Raw genomic sequence first — 13,565 nt, forward strand, 5'->3', positions numbered from 1 at the left:
CACAGCCAAGTGCAAGGTCCTACACCTGGGTCGGGGCAATCCCAGGCACACCTACAGGTTGAGCGGAGAAGTGATTGAGAGCAGCCCTGCAGAGAAATATTTGGGGGTGGTGGTTGGTGAAAGACTCAACACAAGCAGGCAGTGTGTGCTTGCATCCCAGAAAGCCAATGGAATCCTGGGCTGCATCAAAAGGAGTGTGGGCAGCATGTTGAGGGAGGGGGTTCTGTCCCTCTACTCTGCTCTTGCAGAGACCCCATCTGGAATGCTGTGTACAGGTCTGGTGCCCCAACAGAAAAAGACGTGAAACAGTTGAAACAAGACCAGAGGAGGACCATGAAGTTGATAAGGGGACTAGAGCAGCAGTCAACTCTGATAGACTTGATAGACCTGAATTCCTCTCTGGATATTTGAAGAAGCACGGTTTCAGCTATTACTCGAGTTATTCCGCTACATGTTCCTAAAACCTGAAGCAGGTACTTTAAGCCTATGCTTAATCCTACAAGGTGCTGAGCAATCTAGTCTTAAATGAGTTGTGACTTAAACATTTTAGGGGCCTTTGAACAGGTGTCTCTTTGTCTAAAAGGATTAAACCCTTCCTTAACACCACTGCTAAGCATGTTCACAAAAGGAAAAGTTCACAGCAAGAGTTCTTTAATTAAAGAAGAGAACATATTAGCAAACAAGGCAAGCTTTTAATTGCAATTTCACAAACATTTAATAATATAAAGAGAGTATTACATACCAAATAATAGTGCTGCCATAATACTATTAATCATTATGTTCATTTTTCGTGAAAAGGAGCAGCATTCAGTCTCAGATTAGTTATCTCAGTATCACAGAGATGGTAACTCATTCAAATCATGTCCTTATTTCATGGCTACGGAAGCACATCATTTTGATAGAAAAGTGAAACATCAAAATCTCACAGTACTTTCTTTTCCTTTTTAAGCATACAATGGACTAAATTCTCACTTTGGTTACACCCATATAACTTCAGAATTGTATGGATGAAACTAACAATAAGATAGGGCCAACTTTGTGAGCCTTTCTACATATGTTTAATTGAGCTAACCAAGAGAGACAAGGTTTTGTGTACAAAGGACTTTTGTATTCAATTTTATTGTAAAAAAACTTTCTTCCCCATCTCCGTCTCACTCCTTGAAAAAAAAAAATAAAGATGAAGCAAGCAGGAACAATGTTAATTACATTTTGTATGCAGGAAGAATGAGCAGGAGGATGGGGAGGCATGGAAAACAGGCCCCTGCAGAAAATGTGTGGAGGATGAAAACAAAGTTCTCCTGAGATGGATAGAAGTTTCAGTTTCACAGGCTTTGAAATGAATGGTTCAGATGTTGTGAACACAATGGATAGTAATGATGATTACTTTTGCCAATGCCTATGGTGATGTTATAAGCTAATTATATTAGTCATTTACGCAAAGGCAAGATGCCTTTGATAACTACTATTTGGAGCAACAATTCAGCATGTTGAGTCACTGTTAAGTCACTCTTAGAGACAGACTCCAATTCAACTTACACCCAAATGAGTCTTCAGCAACTTTGTTGGACACAGCAGTTTTACTCTGCATTTAAACCTTTATAGAAAAATCCAGTTCTGGTTATTTTTCTACATACATTCTTTTTTATTTTTCACAGTTTGTCCTAATCACCTAATCCACACTGCATGAGATTGCATTAATGCACATACTGTATCGGAAAATACCTGATGTCCATAAAAAATATTAGTCTCCATTTAGCTTTATCTATTTTGACATTTACTGCTCTGATTTTTTGGAGCCATTAATTTCTCATTAAATGATAGGGAATCCAGACATATTACTCAGTGGGGAACATAAGCACCAAAATACTGTTTGTATCACTGAAAAAAAATTCTCCTCTAAATCCCTCTTGAGGAATATAACTAAGCACCAGTTTTTCATGAAAAACGAAAAGTGCTCATCTTATTAACAAACCAGGGTCATGCCCACAAATCCCATCAAATTCCCCCAAGGTATGAACCACTTTTCAGAGACAGGAAAAAGAAAAATGTTAATGCCTGATGATTTTAAAGGACTTAGCTCCAGGATTTTCTAGATGTTTCTGTATCATTAGAGGAAGACAGATATGGCGACCAACAACCTACTTTAATATTCCAAGTTACATTCTCTTCTGTAGCTCAAGATTTTCTTGCTAAGAATGAGACTGAGAACATTTGAGTCTCCAGTCTTTGGAGTTATTGGTCAAAGACCCTTCTCAGTATTCATCCAAAATGGTCAAGACTGAGAGGAGACAACCAGCTGTTTTAATTTGTCTCCTTGCACAGATGCTTACCAAGGCCTCTACCAGCAAAGCTCTACTCTGCAATATTATCTCTGTAAGCAGATCATGTCCTACCATCCTAACACAGCTCTATTATCCAGAGTGAAATCTTTCTGTTGGAAAATGGAAGGCAGAAAGTGCAGGAGATGTCCATCATCTTTGTGCTAGCAAATAAATCTTCAGCACAGAAGTCAGTTTTCGTATGGCGGTGGGGCATAGAAGGGTACTTACTCAAGACAGGACCTTTTCTATAGGTCTGTAAGTCCACAGGTCTACAAGGCCATAAAGTGTCACAGACATCTTCTAAAGCCAACATAATTTATGGCTGCAATGGTAGTAAAGTGATATTTCTGAGCCCTCCCAAGTTACTGTAGCTTAAAAGTCAATGAGACAAATGGCAATCTTTGTGCCCATTTCAAGAGCTGCACATACCATACATTCCTCTGGTTTTGATTCATCAGTCGTCCTAAGGCTAAATGCTCCAGAGCCTACCCAGCCAGGAGCTCAAAATTATCCCATCCTTAGATTCTTGGCAAATAAAGCCTGATTTCTGTCCTCCAGGTCATTTGGGATTTTTTACATACTCATGAATCTGATTTCTCAATAACTGTACTATAGTTTTTAGTTACAGAAAAAAAAAATTACATCTGTGGTGAATTTTCTTTGTTTTCAATTTGTCTCCTGACCTTTGACATCTTAATCATTATTAACCCAAAGCTTTCAAACCTTGCATATATGACAACTATTGTGACTAGAATCCAATCAAGTCTTTATTAATAGCCACTGAATACTTAAATGTGATCTTGTGGGGAAGATCAGAGCTGTCATCATTGTTAATGGAAAGCAGAAAGAGATTTTCAGAAAACTGTGTCAGGACTTCCCCAGACTCAAGTCACTTGAGGCTTGCATTGCTGTGCATCAGGAAAGCCTCCAGTAAGAAGAAATAACAATTCACATGGCAAGGATACAAAATATAAAATTCAGAAATCATTCTTTGTCTCTGCTCACTTTTATGAGTCAGTAATTTTTACCAGTTACCTTTATTGTATATTTCCACTTCATAAATCATTGAAATTGTTTTCAAGCACAAAATTGAAGGAGGCACTGTTAGGGGTACAATTTCTACTGATCCTTATATTAGCTAATTCCAAGCAACATGCAAGGCTCATCAGCAAGAAAATGGTTGTGTTTACACATAATATATATACAATGAGTATATTAATTTTTATAGCACAATTTATTCCAAACTTAGTAATTGACAAGATCACTGACCACACAATACTCACTGCTCCACAAATCATTGTCCATTTTCCAGCATTCTGACCAGCCCTGGCACTGCTGTTACTTTTTTTTCCCTCAAGGGGTCAGTTCATTGTTTGATTCCTTTGAACTCTGCCTGATGCCAGGTGTTTAGAGGTGGATGAATAGTGGCAATAGTATAACACACATTTCATGAAGAAATGACTTTTTGAAGGTCAGTTCCAGGAGCTTGAGTTTGAAATGCTCTCTAAGTGAATATGGATTACAGGAGAGGACTTGATTCTTGACCTATGGGCTTTTGGTGCTTGCTAATTTTGAAAGACACTTTAAAGCCTCTCCTGGAGGATCTTTCTTACTTCTACTGTCTTTTATCTAAAAAAGCATTTGATGTCACTTTTGCTTGAGAGAAATCACTGTCTGAGTTTAAAAGTGAGAAGAAGATTCCTCTGTTGGATTGCTTTGTTACTGGGTCTTTGTGACTTCCTTAACTTTCAAACACTAACTGTTCATATTTATAAATCTTGTCCACTAGGCAAGAGTGTTAGGAATTTTTTGAGTAGCCATTGTGCTGTGAAATCCTACTTGACACTTGCCCAGATAACACTGACACCGAGCTGTGTAGCTGCAGTTTGTGATCCAGCAACATTCAAAATCCAGTCTTACCAAATTTCATCAAGACTTCAGTCACTTACAAACAGTTTCCTTTACAAATACTGTAGAGACAGTGTAAAATTTACTTCTTGCCACAAATTGGTATTTCTGTTGTTTGTGTCTTGTCAAATCAGTAATATAGAAATGGAAGAGAAAATCAGGAAAGAGAATAAAACTTAAAACTGTATAAAATATTTCATTTTCATCCTCCCAGTTTGGTAGTAGTCAAAGGTAACATGCTGATTGGCATAAAGATGGCATAATGAGAAATCACAAATATTAGCCATGTGATCCAGTTCCTAATACAAATACCTTAGCATATCATTAGGGCTCACTATTTTTGAGGTAAATTATTCTGAAAGTAAAGTGTAGAAAAAATCATAAAGGCCATGTTGTTATGGGATCTGAATGGAGAGCTACAAGTTAAGTTCAACCCTGTCCAAGTGGAGTTCAGGGTACAATTTTTTGTTGGTAAGAAAATGGACTACACAATTTTATTATCTTTTCTTCTGCCAAATAACTTCTGAGCTCATTGTCTTATTTCAATCCAACCCAAAATATCAAAGATAGCTATATTTCTGTACTACTCATGAGAATTGTAAGTGGAAGGAGAGCAGGGACAAGGTTAGTGTCTCTTCTAAGGGAAGGCACAACTAAGTTTGTCTCCCTCACCCTGTGTTTGGCGGACCAGGCAGCATTGCATCTTGTCCTGCAGCTTCCCTGCACCTAAGGGATGATGTCACATGGGAAGAGAGGGAGATTAATTCAGTTCAGGGATTAAGAAACAAAAGCATTAGATCTCATTAGCTCTGCTGTTCTTGGAACAACAAACCCTCCTCCCCCTGCCACCTCTATCCCGGTCAGCTTTTCTTTCAATATATAATAATCCTTTACAGTTCTCAGCTCTATCTGGCAAGTCCTAAATTCTCTGAAATAGAGGACCAGTTTGTGATTTTTTTTTCCACTCTTGCTCACTTAAGTAGTCTCATTAACCCCACTATTCATGTAAGCCACCTGCTGTTTGCTTGAGCAAAGAATGCATAAAAGTAAGCAAGGGCTTTGGGAAAAGTAAAATTTCTACTTATACAGTTCACATGCCCAGTGCTGCATATATTGTTAACAATGGCACTACAAACACTTCCCATAAAAGAACATTTGGGACCAGATCCGTAGCTTTTTAACTCAATAAGAGTCTGATTTCAACAGAATTTTGGATCAAAGCCATAAAAAGCAAACTACTTATAGAACCCAGCCTTTTACAAAATGAGCGATTGCTAGTAGGTGTATCACCAACCTTCAGTATTTTAACACCACACCCTGACATATGCGATTATTCATTATTCTGTGGGAAAAAGACCTTTATATGTAAATCCTGGGAATACAGCAGATTAAAATCAGGTAGAGTACTTAAACACATTTGTAATAATTAATAAAAAATTACAAACAGGTGAGAGAGGATAACTGCCTCAGAAACATTTATTCTACTAGTAATTTTATTACCATTGAGTTCTTGCCAGCCAGGAAACACCTAGAGGCTCATGTTTCACACCCAGTATTGCAGAGGTGAAAAGGTAGAACATTCTGCCTTAACAAGTATGCAAAGAGCAACTTCAAGCGGAAACAAGTTTAGCACCCAGCTCTTACTGGCTCAGCCACAGAGAAACTCTCCATAATAACTCGCTCAGTTGCGCAGCGTCTGTGAGACTGCGAGCTTCTTCTTTGGCTCTTGGCTGCGGGGAGGCATGTGGTGTGCACGCACACTCCCCAAATCCACTTGCCCTGTGAAGGTTTCCACTAACTAGCTGCTTTTTCTGCCTGACTCCCTGCCATATATATATATTTTAAAAAAAAGCATATCACAAGTTTATATTTGAAGAGAGCTAGCTAAGGAGCTACATTATAATCATGCAGGGTACAAACTGCGTCTTTTCTAAACCAGCAATAAAATTTTGTAGTGGAATAATTATTCATATCTTAAAGAATAAATCCTTCTGTTGTAATATACTATACAACCCAGAGGCATAGTGATCTCTCCAGATGACAGTAATTCTCACTATCCTCATCAAAAATGACAGTTGTTCCTTTGAAGCAGATTGCCATGGTAAGGCACTAGCTGAAAAGCCAGTTTTGTTCTGTCACGATAGGAACCTATCCCAACTCTGCATACACTAACATCTTCTTTCTGTGAAAGCAAATAGAATAAATCTTTTCTATTTCTCCCTGAGATTTGTATGTCTGTTCATTGTGTGTGAAGTTGACTGGAAACCTAGATACACAGAGTAGAGCAGACAAAGTTAATCTAAACAAGGCAGCACAAAAATTATCTTGCTTGACTTCAGCCAGATTCCCTCTTCACCTGTAAATATAAGGTCTTAGACATGCATTTATCTAGTATCCAGAACTATTCCTATTTAGGACATTCAAATACGCATTTGGCATTTTTTCATGAGTGTTGATCCATGTATTTCTTCAGTACATGTTCTGTAATAGTGATAGGAAAAAAAAAGTGTACCAATAAACTCATAAAATGGCACTCTAAACACTTCAGTAATGTGCCTGACATCATCTCTGCCATGAGGAAGAATTGTGTTTGGTTTCTGCTTTTTAAATACAAGGCCACAGCATTGGCTTTAACACAGATAAAATTATTGGCACCACTATTGACATTACTGCAGCTAGTACCACATAATCCTCCTGCCCAGAGTACTGGCACAGATGCAAGTAGATACACCTTGAAAGGAACTCGTTACAGACTGAAGTCAGTCCGATTTGGCCCAGGAAGAACAAGGTTTAAAATAAGCACCAGCAAAATGGCATTTTGAATGCCAGTCTGTATCATCTAGCTCTGCAAACTGCTCTTGTATTCTTTCCCTGGGCAAAATGAAAATTGGAAAATGAACACGCTTTGGGGTGTGATATATTCTCATAATGATCACAGTCAAAGCACAGAAACTTGACAAAGCAAACAGGGAAAAGGAAGACTATGGTAGCATGGAAAAAACCCCAGATGTTTCAGGGACATAAACCTCTCTTAAGATAGAAATGGAAGATTTATATTTACATGATGTTTGCAATTGTTCAGACAGAGACTGGTATCTCTCCTGTGCTGCTGAGGTGACCAGTAACACTACAGTGAGCACAACCCTGTAGTAATCCAAAGGGTCACAGCCTTTCTTCAGGAAGGTTTGATGAACACTATTATGAATTAACAAAAGTAATTAAATAAATTAATCTGTTCACAAATAATTCATAGAACAGGGAAAGTCAAACTAGTAAGGTGAGTCTGCAAACTATAAAGATGGGTGGAAGAGGGAACAAATCCCTAGCTGCATGTGTATACTCATTACATCTCTCAAATTTAATTTGTACCAGGAAGAAAGGAGGAGCCTTATCCCCTATCATCTTGCACATGATGAGATAATTTTCATCTGTGCAAAGCAAACATGGGGTCTTATTCCATCAGAATCCTGCATTCCCATTTAAGCATTTTACATCTACCACACACTGGTCTTACTGACCAGACATGTTATCACCTCAGGCATAGTCAGCCTGCATATGGAGCTAGCTAGGATTAGCTAAAAGATACAGTTGGAATTATTTTTATAAATAGGAAATAAATAGCACAGGGTGGGGGGAGAATGCCAGTTTATGATAGAAAAGGTGGTTTAGCATTATATATATATATATGCATATAAATATATATATATGTGGAAAATTTATACTTTATTATAATTTGTTAGCACTCTGGACACATCATTTTTCATCATGTACTTTGAATGAAAGAAAGATACACTTTATAAGAATCCTCCGTGCTTATATTATAGCATCATTCTCTCTTAATAGCCTTCTGGCTATCCACATGCTTCATAGTAGAAATTATCTGCCAAAATCACTTAATGCTGAAGATATCATGGGACTGCAGGAAAAAGTCCACATTGTAGTTTGTCTTCATTTCTTCTTCGATTTCTTTATTTTTCCATCAATCACAATAGTTGATTCCTTAATGGTGCCCTTGAGAATCCCTACCAAGAAAGCAGAAAGTCCACAGGCTTTCTCTCAGTCAGATGTTTCAAGCGTTCTCTGAGGATCTTGTAAATCTTCTCTAATACAAAATGGATCATTCAGGTCTCAAAATGTTTAGTATAATCTTTCCTCCAGTCAGCCTAAGGGACCACAATCCTCAGGGTTGCAGCTCTTCCCATAATTTTCTGAGGTTTTGAAAATGTCAAGATTAATCTTAGATTCACATAGGGGTTTTTTTTAAATAAGTTGCTTGACCTTTGTATTTCACAGATATTCTGACTGATGCAAGGCAATTACAAGGAAAGTTTGTCACAATTTTTTTTTCCTTGGAATATTCATTGTCCTTCCTGCTACCAGAAGCAGCTTTTAAGACTTCTGAAAATCTATAGTTATTGCTAATCTGACCTCAAACCATTCAGCAGCTACAAGTTCTCTCCTGGCTGCATGTTGGCAGAGGAATTTTCTTTTCTCACAACCTACAGGAACTGCCACAGTAATACATCAGTAGTAAGAATAGTACCCAAAGCGTGTGAAAACTTTTCATTAACTACTTTCATAGAGTTTTACAAAGGTGAGGAAATATTACTGCCATTTAAAGGGGAAAACTCAAGCACTGGGCAATGCTACGTGCTCAAGGTCACTCAGTAGGGGAAGGTCAGAGCTGCAAACACAGACTTGGTTTTATAAGGCCACACACAGGATTCTAACCTTATCAACATGAGTCACTATTGTTCAGCAGATTAACCAATCAATCACATACTTTTTCCATTTTCCATTTTAATATGGGCTCTGATACCTAGTCCTTCTAATAGCCACTGAGAGGAATCACTTTTTATAGGCTAATGTCAAGGGTTTTTCTTCCTCACATGCAATTTAGGTTTTCATAATTTGCTTCCTGTCTCTTATACTTGCACAAGGATAGACATATTTAATAATTGACTTTTTTAATTGTGTAGCTTGCACTGACAAGTCCTGATTGAAGCAATCTGCAGATTTGCACCCAAAAAAAAAAATTTACTATGCAAACCCAAGCATTCCACCTTTCCCGATCTAAATATGTATACACAGAAATGCGGCCTACAATGATGCCAGATGATACATGATAGTTGCCCATAAGTCTCCAAAATGCCATAGTATTTTAAATTGCCATTTAATTCCTAAAATAGGAACAAACATTCACAGACCACATTATGAGTAACGTAATTTAGCTTAATTTGCCAGGAGGTTGGAGGAATCATCTCATTGACCCAAGACCCAAATCTGGTCATCTATTTGCTTATTCTGGCTGAAAACCAGTCAGTTACATCTACAAAGAACAGAAATAAGATTTTCCGGCATTTCACAATATTAAGGCCTGATCAGGGTCTTTCAACAGTTTTCAGTGTCATTTCAAGTGTCACACCACTGTATTCTGGCAGTGGATACTTGTGCGCTTGGAAAATACGTGATTCAGCAGAGCATGTCCCCAGATTTCAGCACAATCAGATGGAGATACTGTCACACCACTGATCCTCAGGAAGCATGTCTGTAACATGTTATGGATTCCAGGAAGGAACACGTGATTTTTCCCTTTTCAGATGCCTTGCTACAATAGACAGAAGGCAAAAAGATAAGGAGGACCACCTGCAATTTTTCCCAACATTCACTCTATAAACATTATCTGAAGGTGATGGGACAATATAAAGATTCTCTCAAAAAGAACAATTTTTCTACTCAAAGGTGGAAGAACAGTGCTAATATTTCCTGCAATTTTCACCAACATTTCTCAGTATTGTCTCTCTTCTATTATCATTATTGAGCTTGAAAGCTAAAATAGTGCTCTTCCTCAATAGCATATCTAACATGGCCATTCCTACAGTATTTCGAGATAGGCAAGGTTTGGATCTCTCCTTACATTTCCTGGTTATAAATGATGGAACGGATGTGCAAGCTGTAGGATTCCTTGCAGCTATTTTGTCTTAATGAACACACCTTGGGACACATTCTTTTCAATGGGTATATCCCTTTCATTTCCTATTCTTAACATTTGCAGTGGAGCTACTTGAGAAGCAGCAAACAACTTAAAATTTCAAATCTGATTTACTTTTTTTGTAAGAAGATTGTTAGTACAAATACTGAAATAAACACCTATGTGAAAAACACAGACTGTGAAAAGGGAAATATCTTTAGCAGGAGTAGATTTTACAAATCTTCCTAATTTTATTACACTCCAGACAAAGTTACTAAGCAATCATTCTGCAGAGGTGTTACACCTATTGTGAGTGTCATGGAGAACTGTGAAGTTTCCTCATACAGTATAGCACCCTCACAGAAACACCTGTGTTAAAAATAACTCTAAGCTTGTCTACTCCAAAGCATTTCTTAAGCTTTAAAATGTTTCCTTTCTTACCTGGTGCTTTAATACTTGCATTATTTTCCAGACCACAACGGTGACAGCAAAAGCATCATCTTTTTCCTCCCGTTCTTCTGACAAAGTCTAGTACTTGTCTTCAGCGACAAATAATTGCATCTACAGCTGTAATAAACACAGACAGAAGTGTGGCAAGTTGGAATGAAAAAATCCACTGTGCAACATCTATTCATTCGGTGTTGGCTTCCTTGCCCTCGCATAACTTGTGACTGCCACAACCCTCTCCCACAAGTGGCACCATGTTGGTCTGGAGAAAGACCCTCATCCACTGGGAGATATGGCATCCACTTCCACCCCAGTGTCCTACAACACTGCTGGGGTGGAATGGTAAGCCCAGCCTAAGTCCTGGCATGCACATGAATTGCTTCTAATGAGGGGAGTGATGTGTTTCGCAAGATGAGTGAAGAAGAGTGGGACAGAATTGAGCTGAACAAACTGAAAAATATCTCATCATGATACTGATCCTTGGTAACCAGAATAGAATCACCATCTACTACAGCTCCTGCAGGAGTACAAAAGAACAAGATTATCTTTGCAATGGTCTTCAAGAGCATTTCCTCTTTTGGGAAAGAATTGTCAACCAGCAAAACCCATACATCTGTCTTTTATATAACATTCTTCACCTAACTCAGTATGGCAGATATTTGAGAGGTAAGAGAAGTGCAGAATGTTGAAAAAGGGTGGAGTCCTCCCACCTCTTCACAGCTGTAAAATTCAATGAGTTAGGGTCAAGTAAGGCAGCAGGGTGAGGCAGCTTGAGAAGTACAAAGCTTTTTACTTTTCACCCTTGTCCTGGTGATTGTTAACACTGAGTAGAGCCTTTCCTTTGTGTATAATACAACTTTTCTTGTAGAATCAATAACACCTCAGACCAAAGAAAAGCTATCAATAGTCTTCTTCCCAGGAATAGCACATTCTCAATTCTACTTCACTCCTTTATCCACCAGCTGTTTTAACCAATTAGTCAAAGGCACACTCTTTGTTGACATAAAATGTGTGGCAAAAACAAGTGTATAAATGAATAATTATTTCCAACACTTGCAATGAGATTAAGTGCTTATTGGATTAGGAAAGTAACAGGATTTAATGGGGTCATTTATGCTGCAACTCTAGTATAAAAATGTACAGTGCATGCATATATATCAGATCACTATCTCTATAGTCAATCTAGCTATAACCATTTAAATATTTTATCTATACAGCACTAATACATTTCTGGTCTCTTCCTTTTTAACACACTACAGGTGAGTGTCCTTGGACATCTCTGTAGTGAACACGTGACATGGCTGTTATTGCCATTAGTGAGCAAGTATTTTTCAGCATGAGCTAATTTTAGTAACTTATAACTTTCCCAGAACTGGGGAGCTGCCTTTTAAGTCTCAGACACATACACAAAATGCCTCTCTCATTGCTTCTCATCCCTCTGTATGTTGCTGGAGTCATCACATGCACTGCCACCCTTCATTGCAGTATCTCTACAGCTTCCTGGGAAAACGAAAGGAAGAGGAAAGGATTATTTGGCAAACCCACATATGAACCACGGTATTGGTTGTGCTTGGCAAGGGTTTGGTGGCAGGAGGGTTGTAGGGGTCACCTCTGTAAGAAAAGGCTGGGGGCTGCCCCATGCCGGACACAGCCAGCTCCAGTGAGCTCCCCAGCAGCTCCAGTGAGCACACCACAGGACACAGCTGAGCCCACCAGGAAATCTGGGCTGTCTCTGAAAACATGTTTAGGAAAGGTTAGAAAACATTGGACAGGCAGAGGAGGAGGAGGAGGGGGAGAAAAAAAGAGTAAGAAACAACAGAGGAAACACCAATGTCAGAGGTGGAGGTCCTTCAGCAGCCCGAGGAGAGGACCATACCAGAACAGATAGGTATTCTTGAAAGAACAGGAACCGAGGAAGAGCCCACACTGGAACAGGTTTCTTCCTGAAGGATTGCAGCCCATGGAGAGGACTCACACTGGAGCAGGGGAAAAGTGTGAGGATGAAGGAGGAGCAGAGGGAAGCTGTTATGTATTAACTGTAACCTGCATTCCCCATGCTCCCTGCAACACTCAGTGGTGCCATGAGAGGAGTCAGGACTGAAGGGGTGAAGTTAAGCCTGGGAAAGGGGGAAGCAAAGGAGCTGTTTTCATTTTTGAGTTCTTGTTTCCCACTACCCAAATCTATTTAAACTGGCAATAAATTAAATTCATTTTCCCAAGATGAGCCTATTTTGCCAATAATGTAATTGACAAGTGATCTCCCTGTCCTTACCTCAACCTGCAAGCTTTCTCATTCTTGTTTTCTTCTTATTTTCTCCCCCTGCCCAGCTGAGAAGGTGGAGTACAGCAGGGTGCACATTTGGCTGCTAGCCAAGATTAACCCCTCACACCATTTGCAAGTTCTAGATTGATTTTTTCAGACACTATGATGGTGGCTTTGTGATGTTGTGTGTGTCTGTTTTTCAGCTAATTTAAAAAAGAATGATCCTAAGTACCTGTGCCTTACTTGTAAGATTAGTATGGACATCTGAATTGCCAAAAAAGAAGTTTCCTTTTCAGTCTAGACTTCAGAGCAATGAACTCCCCCTTGGTGCCTTGATCTAGTGCTGATCAGGAGAGTCAAAACTTACTTGGTGTGGGACACTGTAGGAGGATCAGAATAAACAGAGATGTTCACAAAAAAAGGCTGACTGAATCCCAAAGAATACTCACAAGTGTAGAAGCAATCAAGAGAGGAAATAGCAGAAGGTATTTCTCTATTTTGAATGACTCATATGATAAGTCAAAATAAGTCTTTTGACTTATCTAAACTGAAGGAAGCCTGGTGTACATGCCATCTGCACTCTGCCTTCTGTATCCTTAATCTGATATGTGTCCTTTAAAAACATGTGCCTGAGTTTAAATTCCTGGAAAATAAG

General features: G+C 38.8%; 1 long non-coding RNA gene across 1 annotated transcript; it reads right to left on the reverse strand.

The window, feature by feature from the left end:
• Nucleotides 1-634: 634 nt before the first annotated feature.
• Nucleotides 635-11,171, reverse strand: LOC108446206. Its single transcript, XR_001861330.1, has 2 exons — nt 10,642-11,171; nt 635-9,837 (listed from the first exon to the last, which is right to left on the reverse strand). It is a non-coding gene; the product is annotated as an uncharacterized LOC108446206 (long non-coding RNA).
• Nucleotides 11,172-13,565: the final 2,394 nt, after the last annotated feature.

The sequence above is a fragment of the Corvus brachyrhynchos genome, unplaced genomic scaffold (assembly GCF_000691975.1).
Source record: "Corvus brachyrhynchos isolate BGI_N302 unplaced genomic scaffold, ASM69197v1 scaffold53, whole genome shotgun sequence".
Classification (NCBI taxonomy): domain Eukaryota; kingdom Metazoa; phylum Chordata; class Aves; order Passeriformes; family Corvidae; genus Corvus; species Corvus brachyrhynchos.